Source organism: Dipteris shenzhenensis, chromosome 16, assembly GCF_047967505.1.
Source record: "Dipteris shenzhenensis isolate YYH24624 ecotype China chromosome 16, Dip_SZ_1.0, whole genome shotgun sequence".
Taxonomy (NCBI): domain Eukaryota; kingdom Viridiplantae; phylum Streptophyta; class Polypodiopsida; order Gleicheniales; family Dipteridaceae; genus Dipteris; species Dipteris shenzhenensis.
In genome coordinates, this window is record NC_141611.1 from 52,139,305 (window position 1) to 52,165,711 (window position 26,407).

Below are 26,407 nucleotides of genomic sequence, written 5' to 3' on the forward strand. Positions count from 1 at the left end.
GATTTATTTAATCTGCATGTTCAGTGACCCTCCCGTGACATGATATTACGTGTGTGTATCCTGAGAGCATGAGACTCTTGACCCTGACTTTCCACAATGAGTAGTTGAATGCATCAAAGCTGGGATGGGATACTTGGAAGCGGCCATATTCAACACCCTAAACATGCTGTTAAAGAACTGCAAAATCTACTTCTGAGCAAAATGAGCAAACCCTGGATTCTTTCTTACCAAATTTAGTAGTGGCATTAAAGTGAGTAGAATTTTGACATAATAGACATAAATACGACCTAGTCCCATGTCTTGGAGTACTTGAATCAAGACGTTGTGCTCGACCAATTCAGACTGTCCACACTAAGTTTGATGGCCTTCACAAATCATGCAAGGCTTGAGAAATAACTAAAAGAGATGCAACTCTTTCTCATAATTTGGGGAAGGCCGACTGGGTAGGGCCACTTGGAGCTGACCTAAATCGGTTTCCCTCCCACATGGTTGACTTGCTTCATGGCCCTGCTGCCATTCGACACAGCCTAACCTAGAAGTGGTAGCCTAGGGCAGACCAAGGGTGGATTTTGGCTAAGCTGCCTTGCCACATGGCAGCCTGCCATTTGCAGGCCGACATATGGTAGTTTAAGTATCTCGTTCTCTAGACATGATTCCTCAAAACTTGAGGGAGATCGGGTCCACACATGATGGCACTCATTGCAGTCATGTTTTTGATCATTGCTGGCTTGTTGTGATGTTAGAGATGAGGGCCTATTGAAGAAGAAACCCTACGCAGTGACGTTAGATTTGAGGGCCTACTGAAGAAGTAACCCTACATAGTGGAATAATATTGAACCTCTCACTGATCTCTCACATTGTTGATACGTGCATGCCTGTGCCTGCATACACACACAAAGCCCACACTCAAGAAATGAAATAGAAGATAGAGTAGTTATACTCAAATTTTATTCATTAACAGGTGCGGGAAAAATTGGTCACAAAGAGCAAGTAACATCCAGCAATGTGCTGGACAAAAGGCAGCTAGAGAAAGAAAGAAAGAAAGATATATTAACGTCCACGGGAGGCCTCACGGGCCTATGGGACAAAGTACACAAAAAACGAACTCATACAAGCCTCAGTGGGCTGAAGCAAAGGGTACGCTAGGACCCTTGCTGAGTACTAATTTATGCTAACAACATCATAATCATAGAAATAGTCAACTACAAATGCATAGTGGGCTAGATCAATCAATCAATCTATCCAGGCGCTGGGACTCAGAAACAGGATGAGAAACCGAAGTCTGGTACATTGATGGCTCTCTAGTGGGCTGCGAAGATGTCTCGTATCTGTGTGTTGAGCTGTCTCGCGCTGCGGTGGGGGACGGTGTCTCCTTGCTCTATGGACTCTCTGGGCTATGTCTAGAGTGACCCCTCGTCTCTGTTGGTCTCCCCTTAGGAAAGCTGTGATAGGTCGAACCTCAATAGAGTGTACTCTGGGGGCTCTCTGTCGCGCATGTGGTCTCTACCCCCTCTCTCGGTGGTTGTCACATGCACCCCTGCACTTGGGTGCAAAGTGACACACTGGCTACGTCGACAAGTGCGTAATAGTTCCCTAATAGGAGTTTTGTCGTATGCTGTAACCCCTTCGTGAGCCCTTGTCTAGGGACAGTCAGGCACAAGCTACGTAAGTCAGTCTCTCAGCCTTAGGTCAAGTTAGAAGATCAGTCCTTGTTCACTAGTACCCATTGGAGAACCGTAGGGTAGTGTTTGCGTCTTAGGTTTAGGGATAGGTTTAGGTCCAGCCTAGGATAGGAGCCCTTCTGGGCCCCCTCAGGGCTGGAACAAGTGAAGAGAATGGCAGGGGAAGGGCTGCATTTATAGGCTACCCTGCACCCCTCCCTACCTAGGCTGGCATTTATGGGGCCTAGGGCTGCCATTAATGGCTGCCTTTATGGGGCCAAGGGACCAGCCAACCAGCCCCAAAAGCCCTATAAATAGGGGGCCTCTAGCCCTCTTTCCTCATTCAGTTCTCCCAGCACTTCAGCCTCCTACAGCTCCTCCTCAGCCCCCCTCTGAACAGGTTGACACTCACCCCCAGTGGCCCTCTGACCAGCCTCAGCCTTTGGCATCAGTTCAGCCCGCTGGCAAGGTGTTCACGCAGCGCATCAGACGGGGAGTTGGGACAGCGAATGGAGTAAGGTTTGGGTTTTGTTTCAGCAGCCCTTTTCAGTTATCTTTTACAGTTTTACACAGCTCATTCTCAGCTCTTTATTTCAGTCATCTCTCAGCTCTCATAGGATCTATCACTCCTAGCTTTCACTCTCTCACTCACGTAGTAACCCTGCATTCCGGTGGACAGCACAAGCCTCTTCCTTGCCTTGCAAAAGCGTCAGTGTGGACAGCATCAAGGTCTCGGTATTGGTCGACTTTGCCTCTTAGGTCTTTGGGTCCGCTAAACGTGTGCACAGTGAGCTCTTTAGAAGTGCATTCCCGTGCTCTCTGGAAGAGTGTCCTTTGTATTTCTCAGTTCTCCAAGTATAAAGCAAATTCTCCCCTGGTTGGGGGAGGGGGCCCTCAGTGGGTACAGGGACCCAATCGGTTGTCAAATCTACTCTCTCTCTACTCTCACCTCTTTTCTCTCTCTATGGTAAAGAACGCTAATTCCTCGCTAAAGGTTTAAAGGTCTTGCTGTGAATTACATGATCAGATTACCGTTGCATGTTACATTGGTATCAGAGCTTCGGTCTGTATCCAACTTGACTACCGCGAGTGTATGGTTGTGTTGAGATCCAGAAAGGACACACAATCAAGCGCCATGGAAGGGTCTGGAAAAGGATTCAACCTTGAAGACTTTGAAGAGGAGAAAGACTACCAACAAGATACGCTTCCGCAAAGTGCTCAAGAAGTGATGGCGAACCTTCTAGAGCAGAATCGGGTCCTCCTACAGCAACTCGAAGAACATTCATCCAAGCTAGAAGAAAGCAGAAGATAGCTAGACCAGACAAAACAACGTCTGAATGAAAAAGAAGCAGAAAAGCCGCTAGAAGAAAGAGGAACCACAGATTTTGAAAAACTACTCTTGTTGATGGGTGAGGAATGCAAAAATGAGGAGGCACTGCGACACGCAGAGCTCGCCTAGGCAAAGAGGCAACAAAAGCTAGACTGAGAGGCGATCCTTCTCCAACACAAACAGATGTTAGCTGCTATGTAGGCAAGTTTGAGCACAGCAGCCGTCACCGCCACAGCTTCGTCATCGGCAAAGGTAACACTACTCACTCGGTCCACTCTAAATTTTGTTAAGTATGATGGTAAGTGTGACCATTTAGCAATTTTGCAATTTATTCATCCGTTTGTAGCTCATTTTTCGTTAGTGCGGATTCAAGATGAGCAAGACAAAGTCCACCTCGCAGTCTCTCATCTTACGGGTGAGGCGGTGACCTGGTGGCAACATTGGGCTAGTAAGCATACTGACCTAACAACGTTTAAGAAGAATTTCGTTTGGGCAACGTTTGTGGCCGATCTCAAAGCCCGTTTTCTTCCACCCCAATATATGCTTAACCTGGAGGATGAGCTCTCTCGTCTCTCACAGAATGGTTTGCTTGTGTTGACATACAGTAACAAGGTCATGACACTGGCGCAGCAGTTGGGTGTGATGGAGAGCACCAAGATGAAGCAATTCATTCGAGGATTGGACACGAACATACGTTTTACCATTCGGAACTTCAACCCGCCGGTTTACGAGTGGGCGTTGACTCGCACAGAATCAAGAGATGATGTTGAACGGGGAAAGCATAAGCAGGTCCAGAATGATTCTAAAGCCCCGCAACAGTCAAACAACACAGCAGGTAAGGATCAGAAGGACCACCAATTCCAAAGAAAGACGGCCAAGCTTCTGGTCAAAAGGAGTCCAAGCCAAAGATGACTCCGGATGAGAAGGCTAAAGCGGGTATTACGGGAGGCTATCTTCAGCCCGACGAGCAAAAGTGGTACCTTCAAGAACATCGTTGCTTTCATTGCCACCACATGCATGGCAAGAAGGTTTGTCCAAAGTGGCTTGCCGAAAAGGTTGCGAAAGCACCTACTTCGTCTTGCGCCAATGTATTGGCTCTTGCAGCCCCATCTCCATTCTCAGCTACGAATGCTATCTTCCCTGCTTTGAACGCCGTTCCCACGGTGGTCTTTCAAGGTAAGATGGAGGGGGATTTCTCAGGTCCAAAAAAGGCGCTCATTCTAGCGTACAGCACAGCTAACAGACATAAGTTTATTGTCATATTCGATATGGGGAGTTCAGAAGATGCCATCTCTCCTCAGCTTGCCAAGACAGTGGGGTGCACCTTGGTGCCTCACAAGCTTGCAGTGGACGGGTTCACGTCCGGCTTGCGCACACACATCACGCATAAGGCCATCCATTTCACTTTTTCAATTCAGAAGGCCATGTTTACGCGGGATTTTATTTTAACTCCTCTAATGGGGTGCGACATGATCCTCGGGATTCAGTGGTTCCGTAAGCATGTACTGACGCTTGATTGGCGGCAGGATACCTTTACTATTGTGGAAGGTTTACTTGAGCCTGTCGTAATATGCGGCGATTGGAGCATACCAGGGATTCTGTTAATGTCGCATATTCAAGCAGGTCGTGCTGCCCACAAGGGCTCCATGTGTGCACTTGTCTACGTCCAGTGCCAAATCACGGCAGCTCAAGCCGCTCCTCCGATGGGGCAAGCAATGGTAGATCTACTGCAAGAGTTCCAAGACATCATGCTCCGGGATGATCTGCCACCCCAGCTTCCTTCCAACCGACCGGAAGACCATCGCATTGATCTACTTTTGGACTCGACACCTCTAATAAGTTTTCGTATCGACTTTCCAAGTCTATGGAGGGGGAGTTAGAGCAGCAGTTATCTCAATTACTGCGTGCAGGGTTTATTAGACCTTCTTCTTCATCTTTTGCTACGCCTATTCTATTTGCGGCAAAGAAGGATAAGTCCGCACGACTATGTGTCGACTACAAAGCACTCAACAAGCAACAAGTTTTCTATGCCCCGCATCGAGTACATCTTGGAATGCCTCAATGGTGCAAATTTTTTATCAAAGATTGACCTCAAGAGTAGCTACCATGAAGTTTGGATTTTTAAAGTTGACATCCCAAAGACAACTTTCCGAACAGAGCGAGCTCATTACGAGTTCGTCGTCATGTCCTTTGGTCTGAAGAATGCGTCACTAACATTCAACAAGATGATGTCACGGGTATTTGCAGATATTGGGAAGTGCCTGTTCATCTTTCTCGATGATATTCTTATCTTTTCCGCAAATATTGGGAAGTCACAGGCAAAGCTTTGCAAGCCTTCCATGACTTGTAAGGGTTGGCCTCGAAAGCACCAGTTATGAAGATCTTGGGATGATCCATTTCTGGTAATCACAGACCCTAGCAATGTCGCCATAGGGGCAGTTTTACAGCAAGACGATAGGCCCATGGCATATCACAGCAGAAAGCTTAACTATGGCAAAAAGAACTATTCAGTGTATGATAGAGAGCTCCTTGGTGTCATCCAGTCATTAAAACATTGGAAGCCTTTCCTATATGGATGGACTTTCACAGTTAACACATATCACCAAGCCCTTAAGTGGCTTCAGACAATGCCTAGTGCACAATGGAGCGATCGGCAACAACGGTGGAGCCAGATATTCCAGTAGTTTGGGGGAATGATTGAGTACGTTCCCGGCAAAAACAACCCCGTTGCAGACGCTCTCAGTCGGAAAGGTTCCATCCAGACCATTGAGCAGGCCACTGTGCTCGAAATCAAAGAAAAGGATCTTGATAGCATGAAGGCACAGTGTTCGGAGTCAACATAATTTGGCACGCAGTTCTAGTTAGCCACGACACTTGCTCCAGGCCATTACTCATTAGAGGATGGATGGCTTTTCTATAAGAAAAGATTATGTGTACTCAAAGACAAACGGCAATTGCTTCTTCATGATGCCCATGATGCCCTTACCAGTGGTCATAGAGGTATCAACGTGACTTTGGAGAAGTTAGAGCGCTATTTCTATTGGCGAAAGATGCGGAAGGACGTATACGGCTATGTTCAGAATTGTCAGATATGCCAAAAGGTCAAGGCTTCCCACAAGAAAGCAGAAGGCTTACTTATGCCATTGCCAATCCGCGACGGTCCTTTTCAGGACATAGGTATGGATTTTGTGGGGCCACTTCCACATCCACAAGTACGCGTAATACTCAATGTCTTACTATTGTTTCTCGCTTTAGTAAATATTGTATGCTTATTCCGTGCAAACAAACGGCCAGTGTTGAAGATGTAGCTCGTTTGTCTATCAAGTATTGGTATCCCATTGGAGGGTTGCCAAAGACCATCACATCCGACAGGGACTCCAAGTTTACATCTAACTTTTGGCAAGCCTTGTTTGATAATTTTTAAGCTGCAAATGTCCAGTGCTTTCCATCTACAATCGAATGGCGAGACGGAAAAGTATAATATGGCATTTGATATTTTGAAATCATATTGTCATGATGCTCAAGGAAAGTGGGAGCGGTTTCTTCTGCTTGTGTAGGCCATTCTGAATGATACCTATTCTTAGAGTATTGGTCGCACACCTTATGAAGTAGCGTTTGGACGTCGGTTTACCTCACTCTTGAAGCCAACAAAACCATCAAATCAATGACAGAGACTACGGAGTCTGTGAAAAGCTGCATCGCCAAAGCTCAAGCATCGTATACGCGCCAGGCTAACAAATCCAGACGAGATGCCGAGTATAAAGAGGGTCAATGGGTGTATTTACGCATTATCAAGCAAAGATTGAAGCAGGTGGGAAAGCAATGCCCTAAGCGGTCCTTTAGGAGCTGGAGTTTTGTCGTATGCTGTGACTCCTTTGTGAGCCCTTGTCCAGGGACAGTCAGGCACAAGCTACGTAAGTTAGTCTCTCAGCCTTAGGTCAAGTTGGAAGATCGGTCCTTGTTCACTAGTACCCACTGGAGAACCGTAGGGTAGTGTTTCTGTCTTAGGTTTAGGGATAGGTTTAGGTCCAGCCTAGGATAGGAGCCCTTCTAGGCCCCTCAGGGCTGGAACAAGTGAAGAGAATGGCAGGGGAAGGGCTGCCTTTATAGGCTACCCTGCACCCCTCCCTACCTAGGTTGGCATTTATAGGGCCTAGGGCTGCCTTTATGGGGCCTAGGGCTGGCATTTATCGGGCCTAGGGCTGCTATTAATGGCTGCCTTTATGGGGCCAAGGGACCAGCCAACCAGCCCCAAAAGCCCTATAAATAGGGGGCCTCCAGGCCCTCTTTCCTCATTCAGTTCTCCCAGCAGTTCAGCCTCCAACAGCTCCTCCTCAGCCCCCCTCTGAACAGCTTGACACTCACCCCCAATGGCTCTCTGACCAGCCTCAGCTTTTGGCATCAGTTCAGCCCTCTGGGAAGGTATTCACGCAGTGCATCAGATGGGGAGTCGGGACAGCCCTCTAGGAAGGTGTTCACGCAGCGGATCAGACTGGGAGATGGGGTCTGTTTCTACAGCTGTTTTCAGTTATCTTTTACAGTTTTACACAGCTCAATCTCAGGTCTTTATTTCAGTCATCTCTCAGCTCTCATAGCTTTCACTCTCTCACTCACGCAGTAACCCTGCATTCCGGTGGACAGCACAAGCCTCTTCCTTGCCTTGCAGAAGCGTCCTACATTGTCAGTGTGGACAGCATCAAGGTCTCGGTACTGGTCGACGTTGCCTCTTAGGTCTTTGGGTCTGCTAAACGTGTGCACAGTGAGCTCTTCAAAAGTGCATTCCCGTGCTCTCTGGAAGAGTGTTCTTTGTATTTCTCAGTTCTCCAAGTATAAAGCAAATTCTCCCCTGGTTGGGGGAGGGGCCCTCAATGGGTATAGGGACCCAATCGGTTGTCGACTCTACTCTCTCTCTACTCTCATCTCCTTTCTCTCTCTATGGTAAACAACGCTAATTCCTCGCTAAAGGTTAAAGAAGGTCTTGCTGTGAATTACACGATCAGAGTACCGTTGCGTGCTACAGTGGTACTGTGCCGGCTGCTCATCCAGACTGCTCTCATATCGGCTGGCTCCTCCTTCACTCCACTATGTTCGGGTGTTGACTCAAATGTATAGAAGTTTGTGACGCGTCACTGTGCCGGGTCATCCTCTGTGTCTTGTAGTGGTCTGACCATCCCTTGCTGCTCTCTGATCTGTCGTAGAAGCATCTCCTTGTGTCAACGCATCTCCATCAGATAAAGCCCAATACAAACTTGGTCATGGAAATGGATCAGCCGTGACAAAGGACCCAAGCCACTCCCCTCCAGGTAGAGACAGTGGTAGCGTTCCCGGATCTTGTAGTAGGCTAGGAATGCTCCTCTGTCTCAACCGCCCCCAACGTACATAGCGTGCAGACCCGCTGCCTTTTGGGTATACCTGCTGCTCTCCCTGCCTCAATTCTCAATTGATGGGACGAAACCCGCATCTGACCAATGGCAATCCTTAGTGGATGGGAGACTCCTCTATCCTCGAGATACTGGGGTTTGATGATGAATCCCTCCTCTGATACTCACAATAAGTGGTTGCGATAAAAGTGGGTCTTGGTGGGGAGCTCCTAGTCCTCCCTGTTGGAAAGGTCACCTCCCCATCTATAAGCCCCCATATGAGGAGAGCATGGGGGAGGGAGACCTAGGGCATGTGCCCAAAAGAAAAGGAGAGGAGGGGTGTCACATGGGCAGCATATGGGCTGCCATGTGGGGAGCACACCTCAGAACATGCCTGGAAGGTTGGAGAGCTGGAAGAGTCTAGAATGAAGGCGCGATGACGTCAGCCACTGTATGGATCTGTACGGGCTGCTGCAGGGCAGTGTACGGAAGTGGTACGGGCTCCTCATGGAGCCAGCAAAGAGCTGCAGCATGGTGGGGGTCTGTGGGCAGGTAAAACGGCCTGCAAGAGGGGCCTCCAGCAGCAACAAGGGACAGCCTAGCAGCAGCCCAAAAGGGCCTGGCTAGGGCCCTTATATAGGGCTGGTTGGACCAGCCAACCAAGTCGGCCAGCAAGCAGACTGGTCAGCCAGTGTTGGCCAGGATGAGGCTGGGTGGCTGGTCGATTCAAGGGGGCCTTGTGCCCTATAAAAGGAGAGGCCTCAGGCCTGATTTCACATCTAACTATCCAGCAAGAAAAGGAGCAGATAGGAGCAGCCAGAAGCCTCACACTGGAAGGTGTGCTGCAGACTGAGTTCTCTAGAGGCTGGACCTTGGCTGTCTTATAGTGTTGTGATCATCATATTGAGAGGGGGAAGAGAGGAGGAAGGGAGCAAGAGAGTGAGAGTCAGAGAGAGACACACTAGTGTGGGTGTGAAGTGAAGAGTGAGCCACACCACAAACTCACTTATGTTTTTATTAGGATTAGGTTTACCCTATGACTGTCTTAAGACAGTCATAGGTGTCCTATCTTTAATTCTTTTAATTAAGGGTAGGCAATGTGCCTTTACCCCAACACATATCACTTGGAGCAGCCCTCAACCAGCAGATAGGAGCAGCAGAAAGACCTACCTTGGGCCTACATTCAGGAGGTGAAGGTGACCCAGAACAAGCTGCAGACTAAGCTAGAGGTGCTGACCACCTAGGCTGGCTTCCTGACAGCAAGGTGGAAGGGATCTAGACAGAGAGTCTACATATGCTCGAGGTGGAGCACGCGGGCCCAGAGATCTAGAAGTGCTTGACATCTAGTAGGAGAACCTTTTGGTTTTGTGGATGGACAGAAATATAAAGAGTTGCTTCGATATTTGTTTCTGAGCATTGTCTATTTACTGGCTTGCACATCTTTGCACATAAGTTAAGAAGTCTGTGATTCCACACCCCACACGCACACTATGTGAGCTCCTGGGCATTACTATCAGTCTTTCGCTGTGCGTACCCTTGTTGGGTCATTTCTAACACTCCCCCCAAGTCTGGGATGTGTGAAGCTAGAGGAGGTCTAACCGTATGATATGGTTGATCTCATCTTGCGGGATCGACTCAGGAGGCGCATCTAAGCTGTACTGAAAGGGGGGAAGCCTGCCCATCTGGATACCATGCCTGGAAAGCCATGTGGATATGCGTGCATACCATGTGTCTGCCCCGCTCTCTGCTAGTCGTCTGGATGACTCTAGGGCCTGACTCTAGGGCCAACCTCGGATGTCTCCAGTGAGGTAAGTCCCAGACTCTGTGGATGAAAGTCACTGTCTGAAAGATGGCATCAACCTGGAGAGGTGTCATGGCGAACTCTGCCTGTACTATCTCATGTGGAACTGAGGGCTTACATCAGATCTCATCCTAGATCCCATCGTCACTCGAAGCTCCTATAGTCTGTCCTCGGAAGATCGCATCCCCAGAAAGGTGCTGCATACATGGCAATCGGTTGCACCAGTGTGTCAAAAAGCCAGCCCTTGGTCGGTGGATCCTGGAAGTGTGCCCGGAAACACTGTCGCTCTAGTCTAGCCAAAGGACTATGCCCTTGTGTGAGCCGTGTCTGGGCTGCATGTGTCATTGTGAAGATGGGTCCTGTGAAGACTGCTCCCAAATGTGTACGACTGCACTATATCCACTAGCTCACCACGATAGGTGAAACTAAGTTGGTGAATCACTGCTCGTGAGGTGTTAAAGATCATAACCTTAGTTTTCCCAAGGTTGACTGTCAGGTCTCTCTCTCTGCAAGACACCTCTAAGGCCTCCAGATCTCTCTGTAGACCCTCCGCCGAATAGGATATAAGGACTATATAGAGTGAAAATATGGTCTAGAGTAGAGTGCTACCTCCTGAAACCTGCTTGCCCTAGTACTCATTGCCCCCGTGCCTCTGTATGACTGCTAATCTCCCTCTCTAGTACTGATCCATACATCTTGGCCAATGTGTGGCCAATCATGAGGATATGATAGTTCCCGGTGTCCATGAGGTCTCCTGCTTTGTGTATCGGTACGATAGTGGTGGTGCTCCATGCTGGTGGGAAGTCGTGACAAACTGCAAGGTTAAACATATGTGCAAGGATCGGTGCTGGAACCTCCTACCCATGTGCGAAGTGCTCTGTCCGAAGGCCCTCGTGATTGTGTGCTTTTTGGTTGTGGAGCCGGCGAAGTGCAGCCCGCACATTCTGCGTAATGAATAGATGACAAGTAGTGGGCGTGGGCATGATTTTGATCAGTGGAAAGACAGGGATAATTGATTTGGGAGTGCTAAAATCTCGATTCCGAAACAAAACTGTGTTAGCGTTATTGATAGCTTTATAGCCTATAGAGGATATGTTTGGCAGTGTGTGCCTCGAGACATCATATAGGGAGCATGCATAAGTGTGCCACACGTCCGGATCAGTGATGGGGATGAGTGGCTTCCCCTCCGAAAGGAATCCCCATCCAATGGTCGGGTCTCCCCCGCAAAATGATCCGATGATCTCATCCATCCTCTGTGTGAGGAAGGCTCGTCTCTTGCGGCATGTCAACCGTTGAAAGATCTTGTGTGCCTCATGCGACGTCAACTGACCCAAGGCTCACTCCCGTGTGAGGTGGGCTCGCATCTCTCTGCACTCATCATCAAACCAGGGGTTTTGAGGCATCTTCCCATCTCATACCCGTGAAGATTGGGTCATAGGAAAGGATCTGGTGGTAGCATCCTCTATCACTGTGACAAGGGTGGCTGAGGCGTGGGCGAGGTTAAATCACCCTCTAATAGGGTCGGAAGCTCTCTGGCTAAGTGACACACATACACTGGATCAATGGGCACGATCAAAGTGGATCTGGGTACGGGTAGTGGTAGAAACTCTCCCTGTGACTGGTGTAGTAGCAAGAACATTGAAGGCCAGATATGAGTGGTCGGCTCCAAGTGGGGGGGGGGGCATAGTGAGGTCATGTACCCATGAGACAAAAGCCAATGGACCCAGTAGGTAGTCCACTGTGCTAGTCCCGCCTCCATGTGGGAAGCATGTGAATCCCTCAGATGATGGCCATCTCTGAAGGCCATTGAGATGATGAGGCCGTGGACAGCTCCCAACTCAAGCAGGTGTCGCTCGTATGCTGTCACATGTGAAGTATTTGTAGAAAGTCTCCGAATCCCAAGCGCTGTGGGGGTCTCTCTCATGTGTGAAGTCAAGTAAGCCCACTTGCCTATCCCTCGTCGTTGCATTGAAATCCCCCAAAAGGAGGGTGTCTCTATGTCTGGAGAACTCTATGATATCATCATGTATCGTCTCATAAGGACTATGTCCCTCTGTGAAGTATTTGCAGAAAGTCTCCGAATCCCTAGCGCTGCTGCATCTAACTCTGGCATCATGTGGGGGTCTCTCTCATGTGTGAAGTCAAGTAAGCCCACTTGCCTATCCCTCGTCGTTGCATTGAAATCCCCCAAAAGGAGGGTGTCTCCATGTCTGGAGAACTCTATGATATCATCATGTATCGTCTCATGAGGACTGTGTCCCTCTGTAGTGACATCATGAGCATATAATGACGTGTCTGGAGGGACATAGCATACTGCAATGAAGATCGGTCGGGCATCTAGTAGTTGTACTCGTATCCACATGTGACGTGCATGTTCCTCTCTTCATACCACAGATATGAGTGGTCTCAAGTGTGTTTTGAAAAGGACAGCTACACCTCCAGAGCCTCGTACTCCACTCTCTCTCCTCAGTTCTCTCCTATGAGTAGACTCCCAAATGTACCCTGTCATTGTGCGCAGCCCTCTCTCTGGGCTCTCATGTGTCTCAATGTAGAAGGTGACGTCTCTCCCTGTGTATGTCTCCGAGAAGCCACCTGGATCGGACCAAAGCGTACCATTACCGTTCCATACAGCCATACTCAGCTTGTTTTGTGCACTCCACTCTCGGCTCTGACACCGTCATAGTTCCCCCTCTTCTTTCTCCCCTTCTCCCTTATCCCCTCTGTCAATTCTTTCTCAAATAATCACTTTGCTATCCTTGTACACAGCCCATTTCCCTGCATCCCTTGCTGCCATTACCCGTGTCATGCCTTCCCTTCTATGTTCCTGCTGTAGAAGGGTGAGGTCATCATCCAAGTAGATCTTGGTCCCCTTCAAGGATCTCGCATGCTCATAAGGTTGGATCTATCAATTGCAGTCCAGAGTTTCAGCACTAATGGTCTTGTTGGTATCTCCGTCTTCCCGACCCTCCAAGCTGCCTCACATGTGACGTTGACTCCCATCTTGGCAAATAGGGCTTGAGCATCTGCCATTGGGGTGTCTCCCACTGTGAATATGGTTCTTCAGAAAGGCCTCCATTTATGCTTCCATGGCAGCCCACCACTCTGGAACTCCCTTAGCTTACTTGGTTCCACGATCTTGTGAATCTGAACCATTCGAGCATAGTTCATGGTCAAGGCTTTCTTTGAGATCTCCTACCTCCGAACTATTCTCTGGAATGTTTGTGACTATTGACTACTCCAGGGTCTTCAAGTATCATCTCGATAACTTCCTTTCCTTTGTTGGGGTCCATCTTGCTCACATAGATGCCTTTGACTTCAACTCTGAATCTTAATCTTTGGATCCTTCATCTCCTTTTCTTGCGTAATGGCAAGCCTGGGCCGATGAGGACGAACAATTGGAGCCTCGGGTGTAGTTGCTTGTGGCTCGGACTCTTATGTCTTGGAAACCTACATCTCTGCTCACCACTACCTTCTTTGTCTCTAGGTTGTACAGCCGATAAGCTTTGAATCCGCACTGTACCATATAAAGATGCACATGGGATCTAACTTAGCTCACATGTACATACTACCACCCTATTTTGCTTCGATGTATGTGCAGTGGTCAACTCTCTTTATCCCTTCTTTCTTGATGTCAAAGCCCTCTGAAGTGATCTCCCTCTGTGGTTTGGAATTTTCTTTCACGACTCTGTCTTCTGTGGCCTTCCATATTGAGCTTATTGAAATGGGTGAGATTCTATGCTATGCAAAAGGCCCATGTCATGTTGCTGAAAGCATCAATAAAAGTGAGATAGTACCTAGCTCCAGAGAATGTTGTGGTAGACATCTTTCCCACACATGTCGAAATGAATCAGCTCTTGTGGAACCTTGTCTCTCTTAGTGTAGTCTCCTTCGGAAATGCCTCTCGGTGTTGCTTGCTTTCCATGCAAGCGTGGTAGACCTTTGCACTATCTGCAATGTGCGGAAGTTCATCAATGAACCTAACCCTTAGCATCTTTGAGAGAGTTCCGTAGCTGATGTGCCCATGTAGGTAGAGAACACCTGAATCCATGGTAATTGGAATGCTCGTAATCCCTTTGATTGAGCGACGAATTTGGATGTGTAGGTTGCAGTATCGACTTGTGTCTTGAGGCATCACTATCACCATACCAACCATCAGTGTCCTTACTCACTGCATGAGCTAGGCAGCGTTCTATGACTACAAAGAGCTCCTCTTTTGCAACATTTGCTGAATCTAATTTTGATCTTCTTTGGATTTGTTGCATTCTTTCCTTTGTCAATTGGCATCCTTCTTTCGGCAATCTTCAGCAACATGGCTTTGCTTGTCACAATAGAAAAAGTTTTGATCCTGATTTCTCTTTTCTTGTCCCCAATGCCCTCTGACACGTTCCCCTTCGAATCCTTGTCATCCTTGGGCTAGCCTTTTTGAGGCTTACCCTTACTGACTTTCCCACTTGCAAGGAACCCCTGTCACCACCATTTACATCGTACTGCTTCTCTAGAGCTTCCTCCTGGAGCAGTAAAGACCCAAGCTCTTTAAAGATCATTAGAGTAGACTATTGTCCTTCTGTCATATCATGATGAACCCTTTGAAGCTTCTGGGGAGAGACCCTAGTACAAGCATGGCCAACTTACTCTTTGAAACTTATGGGGAGAGACCCTAGCACAAGCATGGCCAACTGTCAACACTATTTTTTTTCCTTTGGTGGGTAACCTCACTGAATTAGAGTCCCTTCTTCCTGGAGGGACGCCTTTAGTTCATTGGGGTAGATTGAGGGTACCACCCTTGGCTTTGATACCATGTAAGAGTTGAGGGCCTACTGACGAAGTATTTCTATGCAACGGAATAATACTAAACCTCTCACTAATCTCTCTCGCTTCGCTAATAGGTGGCTACTTGTATAGAAAAAGGGGGGACATGGTCCTTCAACGATGTGTCTTTTTGCACGAAAAAGCAATTGTCATGGAAGAAGCTCGTCAAGGGGCTGCCAGTTGTCACGTCTCCGCGGAGGTCAAAGTATCAAAGATCCTAAGTGTGAGATTATGGTGGAGCACTATCTACACAGATGTTGCAAAACACTGCAAAAGCCGTGATGCATGTCAACGGATCGGGAGGCTAACCTTCCATGGCCAGATGCCGTTGCAACCAACCTATCAAAGGGAGCCATTCCAAAAACGAAGATTGGGTTTTATCGGTCTATTCAATGTGGACAGTCATTCAGCATGAAACAAATACATCGTGGTAGTGGCTGATTATGTCACCGAATGGGCTGAATCAAAAGCCCTCAGGGACAACGCATCACCAACGCTTAGAGAAATGAAACATAACATAGCGAAGTGACACTCAGATTTATGCGTGGGAAAAACTAGTCACAAAGAGAGCAAGAAACATCCAACCATGTGTTCGGCAAAAGACAGCCACATAAGAGTTGCGCAAAAACTGAGATGTGGAGGCTTGAAAGGCTGACTGTGTTCTGCTCCTGTGTGCCCTTCACAAGGCTTGAAAGGATGACTCTGTTCCGTTCCTATGTGCCTTGTATGAAGGGCTTTTGTGGGATTATGAATTGAGCAAACACAGGTTCCCTTTCATAGGTAGGAACCCCTGGCCAGGCTGACTTGGTCAGAAGACTAAATTGGCCCGACCCAAGTAGACCTAGGTCTATTGGACTCCACCAAAATTTAGGTCAGTTGATGGCGTCAGTGGGGATGTCATAGTAGCTAGTCCCTGCTATGCGTGATGGAGTTTATGGTTTTGAACCTTATGATTGACTATCATGAGACCGAAACTGCACTATGTTGTGTTTTAAGAGGATGAGTTTGGGCATGTTCTTGGACTCATCTAGGTATATGCTTCTGCCGTATTAGCGGACATGCAAATTTCACCTTGTGAAGTTTTCCTCCATGTTGCGGCATGCTGTTTTTGCGATAATTCTGCCTATCTTAAGTGGTGCGTTGCCCTATAAGCTAGATTTAGATGCTTATCTGGGAGCGACTAAAATGAAATTGTTTAGTCTTCACAAGCAGTTGTTGCTTTAATGAAGAGATTTTGGACTACCTTTTGATTAGCCTTCTCCTTTAGTGCTAGCCTTTATCATGGTTGAGTTTGCCCTTCACCTCCGGAGTGCCGATAGAAACTCAATACGAAGACTTTGTATAAATGAATGGTCAAGTAGGTGTGCGCGTGTGGATTTGTATGGTGAGAGCATATGTTTATACTATGGTCTACACCCACGGTTGGGCACTGATGACGTCATTGGGAATGTCATAGTAGCTAGTCCCTGCTATGTGTGATGGAGTTTATGTTTTTCAACATGAGATTAAGACTGTGTTTTTAGAGGATGAGTTTGGGCATGTTCCTGGACTCATCTAGGTATATGACCTATGTTGTATACCTGCAGGCCATATCTATTAGAAATATTAACCTTTAGTGGTGCAATCGATTTTGACTTATTCTAAGCTCATGCTCGGGTTTTAGGATTTTGTCATGTTGACAACACTCTTGTATTTCATTCTTGCAATCTCATTTCAGTATAGTTCCATGTTTTTTAGCTCTCCACCTCCATAAACCCTCACATTTTGGTATAGAGCAAGATGCCCCTTGCTCCAATGCACCTCCCCTCAGCTCCCGCACCCTTGGGAACCATTTCTGTCATGAAGAACTTGATTTTCGTTGTGAAAACCCTAAGCCTCCATCTCGTTTTTGGAGGCAGTCTGCTTCTAGAAGCTGTTCAGTGCAAGGAGAGTCCATTTCAAGCCATTTCTAGCAATTGCAAGTCACCTACAGAAAAAATCATCAGGTTTTGGGGCCAGTCAACCTTTTTCAGTGTCATTCGGTCACATTTTAGGAGCTTTCACTGTTTTGCATCAGATAATTTTTTCTGTTCAAACAATCGGCCCTTACTGTCCGGTTTGATAGTTTGGGACATATTTTTGAGGTCCATCCTCAAGCCAAGTATTGGCTTTCAAAGTGATCATTTAGCTGGTTATGCATTGGTTCACATATATGAACTTGTTAAAGCTTGTCATATTTGTGCACTTATTTGAGATGGCCCGAAATCCAAATGATGTCTTTGGAGTACTTGCCTAAGACGATAAGCTGGATGGCATCAACTATTATGTGTGGAGTTTTATGGTTAGAAATCTTTTGGTTGCCAAGGGACTAGGGGACTGTCACTGGCGATGATGTCCATCTCAAAAGGGGAGGTTGCCACACAAGACATGGGCAATAGGCTCCACCAGAGGCACAAGCACAAGCACCCTTTGCTATTACTCCAGATCAGCAAAGATGGGATGCATGCTATGCACAGGCTTTGCCTTTGATTCCTTTTTTGAGTGAAGAGGTCTGTAGGCCATTCTATGGGCTCTCCATAGGTGCCATCCATTCCTTGGTTTGTGCCTTGCAGGCCTAGTTATAGGCAGTTAGGACACATGGTACAGTTAGCACATGTACCTATTAGTACACAATGTACCATTAGGATGCCTGTCCTAGGGTTTTGTTATATTGGGTGTACTTTGTACTCATTTCATGATTGCAGCAATTCCATTACAAAAGTTGCCCTAGCTTACAATGGTATTAGAGCAGGTGTAGGCCTCTCCCCTCAGCCATTTCCAGCCACCCCGATCCCTTCAGAGACATTGACGGCTTTTTGGCGGCCTGAATGTCTGCTGGTCGGCACAAACGCCGAGGTGCATCCACATGTGTGAGCATTTATGGCAGTTCCATCACCAGAAATTACTATTTTGGTGCTGCTGCTGCATAGCCAACTGCTCCAAAGCTGCATTTCACCTTGGTTCAGTATTTTGAAGCTCCATAAGGAACCCCCGAGCTGTTCCAAGGCCTACAGCAGCCCTAAAACAACCACCTTTCACACGTGTGACCTGCGTTTGCATTTTGGAGCACCTAAAGTCACCGACCTAAAGTACTGTTTGCAGAGGAATTTTGATCCCTGAACAATCTTATAGAGCATGATTGGGCTTTCTTCACATGCAGTTATGATGGTTCTTGGGATTCTCGCACATTTAGTGTCAATGAAATAGCAGATACATGGTATTTTGATAGCGGTGCATCCATACACATAATGTTCGGGAAGGATTTATTTGCCGTGTTTCCATACACATAATGTTTGGGAAGGATTTATTTGCCGTGTTGGAAAGAAGGTATCTTGTGCCAATAACTCTTCTTATCCAATTGGAGGGATTGGTGTTTTGCTTACAAGCGTTGATGGATTGGATCTTTGCATCCATGATGCATTGTATGTCCCGGTGATAACGAAGAATTTGCTTTCCGTTTTCTCATTCACTAGATATCAGGTTACCTTTGAGGATGAAAGCCATATGGTCAATGACAGAGAGAATAATTATGCATTGGTATTATCAGGAACACACTGTTGCGGTCTTTTTCAGGTTGATGCATATGATAAAAGAGCACAATCTGCATATTCAGCTTCTACAAATGCCTCTACGATGCAGGGTGCAAAGTTGTGGCATGCTAGGTTTGGGTGGTGGTCCTATGCTTTTGCAGAAATTCTAGATGGTAGATGCCTTCTCCCGTTATAAGTACCTTAGTTGCTTTGTGATTTTGATGCCCTAGTGAGGACAACTACCATATACGCAGCACCTTTCTGGGGGAGTGAACTCTCAGCAGTAGAGTGGAAGAGAGTTAAGCTTCTAGAAGTGGTTATGAGTTCCAGGATGATTCAGAGCAAGCCCTCAATCCCACATCACATAGTACAGGCGGAGTTCGCCATGACACCTCTCCAGGTCACTGCTATCTTCCAAACAGTGACTAACCTTCACAGAGTATGTACCCTACCTCGTGGGGACTACCGAGATTGGCACTAGAGTCCATAATACAATTAAGGAGAGAGCGGGCTTGAATGGCCCTTAGTGGCATGTAATAGGACTTAGTCTAGATTTTAGACAAGTGGCATGTTGCCAATTTGAAATGAGCTTGAAGCTCTTGTAAGGATTCACGTTTTGGATTTTTATGATCAGACAACTCTACGCTGAACTCTTGTAACAGATTCTCTTCAAGAAATAAAATACCTTCGGGGGGGTCCAGCCCGACATGTTATCCTGGGCCCTAGCAGTGTGTAGAGAGAGAGAGAGAGAGAGAGAGAGAGAGAGAGAGGGAGCTTTACTGAGTATTTCTGCAGTAAATTCACAGTGTGAGGATCTGTAGAGAGAGAACTAGTGAATTGCAGCTCCACGCAAGTGGGAAACCGTGGCACACAACCCAATTGAACATCTATGATAGGACCAGAGAGAGGCTACCTCTGAGAAGATGTTGATTTGAGTGCACTACATAAATACCTCCAACTCTAATACCATGTAGAAAAGGAGAAAGAGAAAGAGAAAGAAAAGAAAGAAAGATGTAGTAATGTCCTTGGGAGGCCTCATAGACCTATGGGACAAAGTACAATAGTTGGAAATGATAAACTCATACAAGCCACAGAGGGCTGAAGCAAAAGGCTCGCTAAGGCCCTTGCTGAGTGCTATGCTAAGCTAAACTATGTAGCCCACGAACCGCCTCCTAGATGTTTGTTAGGCTTCCGTAGCGCTTAGGAAAAATAACTCTTCCTAGTACCTGCAACAATTAGTTAAAGCGCACCACCATGGCACCCATTAATTGTTAGCACTTTGCATGCAAATAACACACTGTGGACTAATTCTAGTCACGGTGGGCGTCCCCGCTGAACACATGTGCACACCTAACAAATATCAAAATATATATTTATTCTCTGGTTGACCGGAGTCAACACTTTTGATTATAATTAAGGAGCTTTGACCAAGGGTCGAGGCGCCTTAATTATAGCCAAGTCTCTCCAACCGAAGTTGGCACAACTCTCCAACCGAAGTTGGCACATCTTGGTTAACCGTGGTTAACCCTCTTGGCGCATGCTAAGTCTTGTTGACCGAAGTCAACACTCTCTGACCAGAGTCAGCTCTGTGGTTCTCTGGTTAACCGCAATCAACCCTCTTGGTAATAAACCAAGTCTCTTTGACGGAAGTGAGGTTTACTTGACTAGAGTTAAGTATCTTTGACCGTAGTCAATCCTTTGACCATTGAAAGAATTCTTTGATCGTAATTAACACATATAAAACTCTTTAATTATGATCAAATAAATGGTCAACTGTACTTTGACTTAGGATATTTACATTGTGGTGACAAGAGCACTACCACTATTGTACCGATACACAAAGACGGATACCCTATGGAGACTGGGAACTGTCGTACCCTCATGATTGGCCATACTCTAGCCAAGATTTTTGGTTCAGCTTTAGAGAGGGAGCTCAGCAGCCACACAAAGGTGTTGGTAAATTGAAAGGAAAGCATGGAGTGAACACAAACTGAGAATTCTTGCTTATGGAATGAAGAAAGGTGAGGTCCCTAAGTAGGCACCTCTTACATGATCACTGACATCTGCTCCTAGATTCTCTCAATCATCCTATGTGGCTTCTATCACCACCTAACAGTGCTTATGGGCACCTAACTGTGCCTCTAGCACACACACATAGAAACCAAGGTGTGCCTGGGGCATACACCTTGAGATATCCCAACATACCTCCCCTCAAGGGAATGCCTCAGGCTATCTTAAGGATACAGCTAGCACAAGGTGTCACATGCCATCTCATGGTGGTCATGGATCTATCAATGGCTAGGATCTCAAGCTAGCAAGGGTTCCCATGGATGTAAGGTAAACAAAAGGGATACAAAAGACCTTCCAATGGTTATCTCCCCTGCATGTACATGCACACAATGTCTGCAGGAAGTACCATGGAGCAAAAACACATACACATGGCCTACATCATATGGTGACCAGAGGTGTTTACAAAACACACAATAGTTTATTTCTGTCACCACAATGTAAATATCCTAAGTCAAAGTACAGTTGACCATTTATTTGATCATAATTAAAGAGTTTTATATGTGTTAATTATGGTCAAAGAATTCTTTCAATGGTCAAAGGATTGACTACGGTCAAAGATACTTGACTCTAGTCAAATAAACCTGACTTTGGTCAAGGAGACTTGGTTTATTACCAAGAGGGTTAACTGCGGTTAACCAGAGAACCACAGAGGTGACTACGGTCAGAGAGTGTTGACTTGGGTCAACAAGACTTGGCATGCGCCAAGAGGGTTAACACCGGTTAACCAAGATGTGCCAACTTCGGTTGGAGAGTTGTGCCAACTTCGGTTGGAGAGACTTGGCTATAATTAAGGTGCCTCGACCCTTGGTCAAAGCTCCTTAATTATAATCAAGAGTGTTGACTCCGGTCAACCAGAGAATAAATATATATTTTTATATTTGTTTAGGTGTGCACGTGTTCAGTGGGGACGCCCACCATGACTAGAATTAGTCCACAATGTGTTATTTGCATGCAAAGTGCTAACAATTAATGGGTGCCATGGTGGTGCGCTTTAATTAATTGTTGCAGGTACTAGGAAGAGTTATTTTTCCTAAGCATTACGGGAGCCTAATAAGCATCTAGGAGGCGGTTCGTGTGACCAAGTGCTTCGAAGACTCCAGAATGGCCCTTAGTGGCATGTAATAGGACTTAGTCTCAATTTTAGACAAGTGGCATGTTGCCAATTTGAAATGAGCTTGAAGCTCTTGTAATGAAGGATTCACGTTTTGGATTAGAGGGTGTATCAGACAGCTCTACGCTGAACTTTTGTAACAGATTCTCTTCAAGTAATTAAATACCTTCGGGGGGTCCAGCCCGACATGTTGTCCTGGGCCCTAGTGTCTCTGTTGAGAGAGAGAGAGAGAGAGGGAGAGCAAAAGGAAGTGTGCTTGCTATCTTTTACGACGGAGGTTTCATAGTGAATGAAAAAGAGTAATTGCTGTTTTTTACGAAGGAGGTTCGTAGTGAATCAAAGAGTAATTGCTGTCTTTCAAGAGCGAGAGGTATTTCATTGGTATACTCAGTTTTCAAAGGCTTATAAAGGCAAATCTCTATTCACCCCTGAACAGATAGCTGAATTCCGTAGAGATGGGAAATGCTTCAAGTGCGGCAAAGAGGGGCATGTGGCTGCCCAGTGCCCAGAAAAGCCTTCAACTTCGAAGGGAAAAGAGGCAGAGAAGCCATGAGGACGGCAAAAGCCAATGGCGGGAGGAATTCCTGACATACTGGGTCATGTTTTTAACCGAGAAGAACGAGAATTGCTGCTATCATGGGGCAAAGTCAGAGACCAGAAAGCGCTAATTCTATTTGATCCAGGGGGTACTGATAATTTCATATCAGAGGACCTAGCCCTGAGGCTAGGAATAAAGACGAAGGAGTTGGGCAAGGCTTTGGATGCCGATCAGATATTCTGTGGGAATCCTGTGCCAGTCACTCCCTTGATAGGGAAGCTCCGTCTTCATGTACAAAGTTATGTGGATCAGGAAGACTTCTTCATTTCTCCACTGAAACATCATGATGTAGTCTTGGGAATGCCTTGGTTTCATCGCAAGGCAGTGAAGTTGACTCTTCTTGATAAAGTGCTGGAGTTTGTGCATAGGGGGAAAAATCAGCGTTTAGTTGCCAGGATTAAAGGGGACACTATCCCCATTGTATCTGATGTTACATGTGGTAAAGCAATAAAGTCTGCAATTTCTGCGTACATGGTTTTTGTAAAAGAAAAAGAGAATGATATGCATGCTGAAATGAATGATGCAGACAAAGATAAGTTTCAGTTTCTTGTAAACTTTAAAGATTGCTTTTCCGATGTTTTGCCAGGGGAGTTACCCCCAAAGAGACCAGAAGATCATTAGATAGAGTTAATGCCTGGTAGTGAGCCACCAAACAGACCACCTTATAGAGTCAGTGCGACTCAGTGAGAGGAGATTATGGCTCAGGTACAGGATTTGCTGTCCAAAGGGTTGATTCAGCCCAGCTCGTCTCCTTTTTGTTGCCCCGTACTGCTAGTACAAAAGAAAGATGGTTCATTCCGTATGTGCATCGATTATCGCGCACTAAACAAAATGACCATCAAGAATAGATTCCCTATTCTGTGCATTGATGATGTGCTGGATCAGTTAAATGGAGCTTCAGTTTTCAGCAGGATAGACTTAAAGAGTGGCTTTCAACAATTGAGGATACAGCCTCAGGATGCTCACAAGACAGCGTTCCACACTACATTCAGGTTGTATGAATACTTAGTGATGCCTTTTGGGTTGACAAATGCTCCAGCCACATTCAATAGAATGATGGATCGCATCTTCCGAGAGTACAGGCATTTCACGGGTACTTTCTTTGATGATATCCTAGTCTTTTCAAAGACAGAGGAAGAGCACAGGGAACATCTTGCTATAGTGTTTCAAGAGCTGAGAAATCATCAGCTCTACGCAAACAGCAAGAAAACTGAATTCTTCTTGGAAGAAATCCATTATCTGGGGCATATAATATCCAAGAATGGGATACAGATGGATCCAGCAAAGATCCGTGCCATTCAGGAATGGCTAGAGCTGAAAACTATGGATGAAGTTTGAAGTTTCCTAGGCCTGTGTTCTTACTACAGAAGGTTTATAAGACATTTTGCTGATATCGCAGCTCCATTACATGACCTTACTAAGAAAAATGCAGCCTTCACATGAGGAATATCACAGAAGAAAGCATTCAATACACTCAAGGAGAAGTTGACTACAGAGCCTATTCTTGTAGTCCCGGATCTTTATCAATCTTTTGATGTTGATTGCGATGCTTGTGAAGAATGTGTTGGGGCTGCATTGCATGAGAATGGTCATGCAGTGGCCTATGAAAGCAGGAGACTTCGGGATGCAGAGAGATATCAAGGAATCTATGAGAAAGAGTTATTGGCTGTAATTCATGCCATCCATACATGGAAGCACTATCTTTTGGGTGCAGATTTTACTGTTAAGATAGATCACCAAAGTCTGAGATACTTTTTGACTCAGACCAAGCTTTCCGAGAAGCATATGAAATGGGAAAACATGCTGTCAATGTATCATTTTCAGATTGTCCATACCCCAGGAATTCGGAACAGAGTGGCAGATGCCTTGTCCCGAAGACCCCAGGTCAATAATTTGACTATTGCTTATCATCAGGACCTGGAAGGCATGAGGGAGCAATATGCTAGTGATGCGGATTTTGGTGAGATTTTACAGCAAATGCAAGAGGGGCAGTCCACCAGTCACTATTCCCTGAAAGATGGGTATCTAATGAAAGATGATTGCCTATGCATCACCCAGGAGATGAGGTAAAAGATTTTGGAGGAATGCCATGCACCTCCCTATGCTGGACACAGAGGAATAACAGCAACCACTTTAGCACTAGAGAGGTATTTCTTTTGGGCAGGGATGCGAAAAGATATACCTCAGTTTGTTTTTGAATGCCTTACGTGTCAGAAAGTGAAGTATGATTGACGGAAGGCACCTGGCCTACTTATACCTCTCCCTCTGCCTCAGGCACCGTGGGAAAGTATTACAATGGACTTTATTTTTGATTTGCCAAGATCAAAGTCAGGGAATGATGGGATTTGGACTATCATTGATAGATTCAGCAAGCAAGCTCATTTCATTCCGGTTCGCAAAACCATAAAGGCAGATCATATGGCTAAGCTTTTCATGGTACAGATTTGTAAGCATCATGGTATGCCTAAGTCCATTGTTAGTGATCAAGATCGCAGAATGACCAGTCTATTCTGGAGAGCTTTATTTGATAACATGGGGACGAATTTGAATTTTTCTTCTTCTTTCCATCCCCAGACAGATGGTCAAAGTGAAGTAGCAAATTCTACAGCATTAGATATGCTGAAATGCTACGTGGGTGACCAAGGTTCAAACTGGGAAAAGTACCTACCACTGGTAGAGTTTGCTTACAATAATACAGTACACAGCTCTACAAGGAACGCCCCCTTTGAGGTCATTTATGGGAAGGTGATTTTTCCACCTATATTGAGGACCAAAGATGAAATATTTGCAGCTGATCAGTTTGTGAGAGACCTCCAGACAGCTTACAGCCAAGTCCGGACAGCAATCGAAAGGTCTCAAGAGAAACATAAAAGAGCTGCAGATAAGCATAGGAGACAATTAGATCTCAAGGAAGGGGACTGGGTACTTTTGAAGTTTGAAAAAGATAGGCTCCGCAAGTTTAAAGGCAAACAGAAAGTGTATGCAAAGTTATCTCCCAAATACTATGGCCCTTTCAGGGTTACGGAAAGAATAAATGAGGTTGCATACATGTTAGCATTGCCGGAGCATTGGAGGATTCACAATGCATTTCATGTGAGTCTTCTAAAGAAATTCCAGGGACCAGAGCCCAGTATCAGAGGATCCACCAGAAGTGGATGAGCTGGAGGAGGTCCTTCAGCCAGAGCAGATTGTGTACCATACTGTACGCAAAGGCCCTCATGGTAAGGAGTTTTACAGGTATCTTGTAAAATTCAAGAACTATACGGCATTAGATGCCAAGTGGATGGACGAAGACATGTTATCCGATCATCCACAGCTTTTGGATGTTTACAAGGAAGCTTTTCAGTTGAGGTCAAGTGAATAGAAGCCGAGGGGATGTCACCACAATGTAAATATCCTAAGTCAAAGTACAGTTGACCATTTATTTGATCATAATTAAAGAGTTTTATATGTGTTAATTATGGTCAAAGAATTCTTTTAATGGTCAAAGGATTGACTACGGTCAAAGATAATTGACTCTAGTCAAGTAAACCTGACTTCGGTCAAGGAGATTTGGTTTATTACCAAGAGGGTTAACTGCGGTTAACCAGAGAACCACAGAGGTGACTACGGTCAGAGAGTGTTGACTTCGGTCAACAAGACTTGGCATGCGCCAAGAGGGTTAACACCGGTTAACCAAGATGTGCCAACTTCGGTTGGAGAGTTGTGCCAACTTCGGTTGGAGAGACTTGGCTATAATTAAGGCGCCTCGACCCTTGGTCAAAGCTCCTTAATTATAATCAAGAATGTTGACTCTGGTCAACCAAAGAATAAATATATATTTTTATATTTGTTTAGGTGTGCACATGTGTTCAGTGGGGACGTCCACCGTGACTAGAATTAGTCCACAGTATTAGTCCACAGTGTGTTATTTGCATGCAAAGCGCTAACAATAAATGGGTGCCATGGTGGTGCGCTTTAATTAATTGTTGCAGGTACTAGGAAGAGTTTTTTTTCCTAAGCATTACGGGAGCCTAATAAGCATCTAGGAGGCGGTCCGTGTGACCAAGTGCTTCGAAGACTCCAGAATGGCCCTTAGTGGCATGTAATAGGACTTAGTCTAAAATTTAGACAAGTGGC

General features: G+C 46.0%; 1 protein-coding gene across 2 annotated transcripts in view; it reads left to right on the top strand.

Annotated features, from left to right (window-relative positions):
* Nucleotides 1–26,407, top strand: part of DEG2 (DEGP protease 2) — a 133,016-nt gene that overhangs the window by 16,641 nt on the left and 89,968 nt on the right. The window lies entirely within an intron of this gene.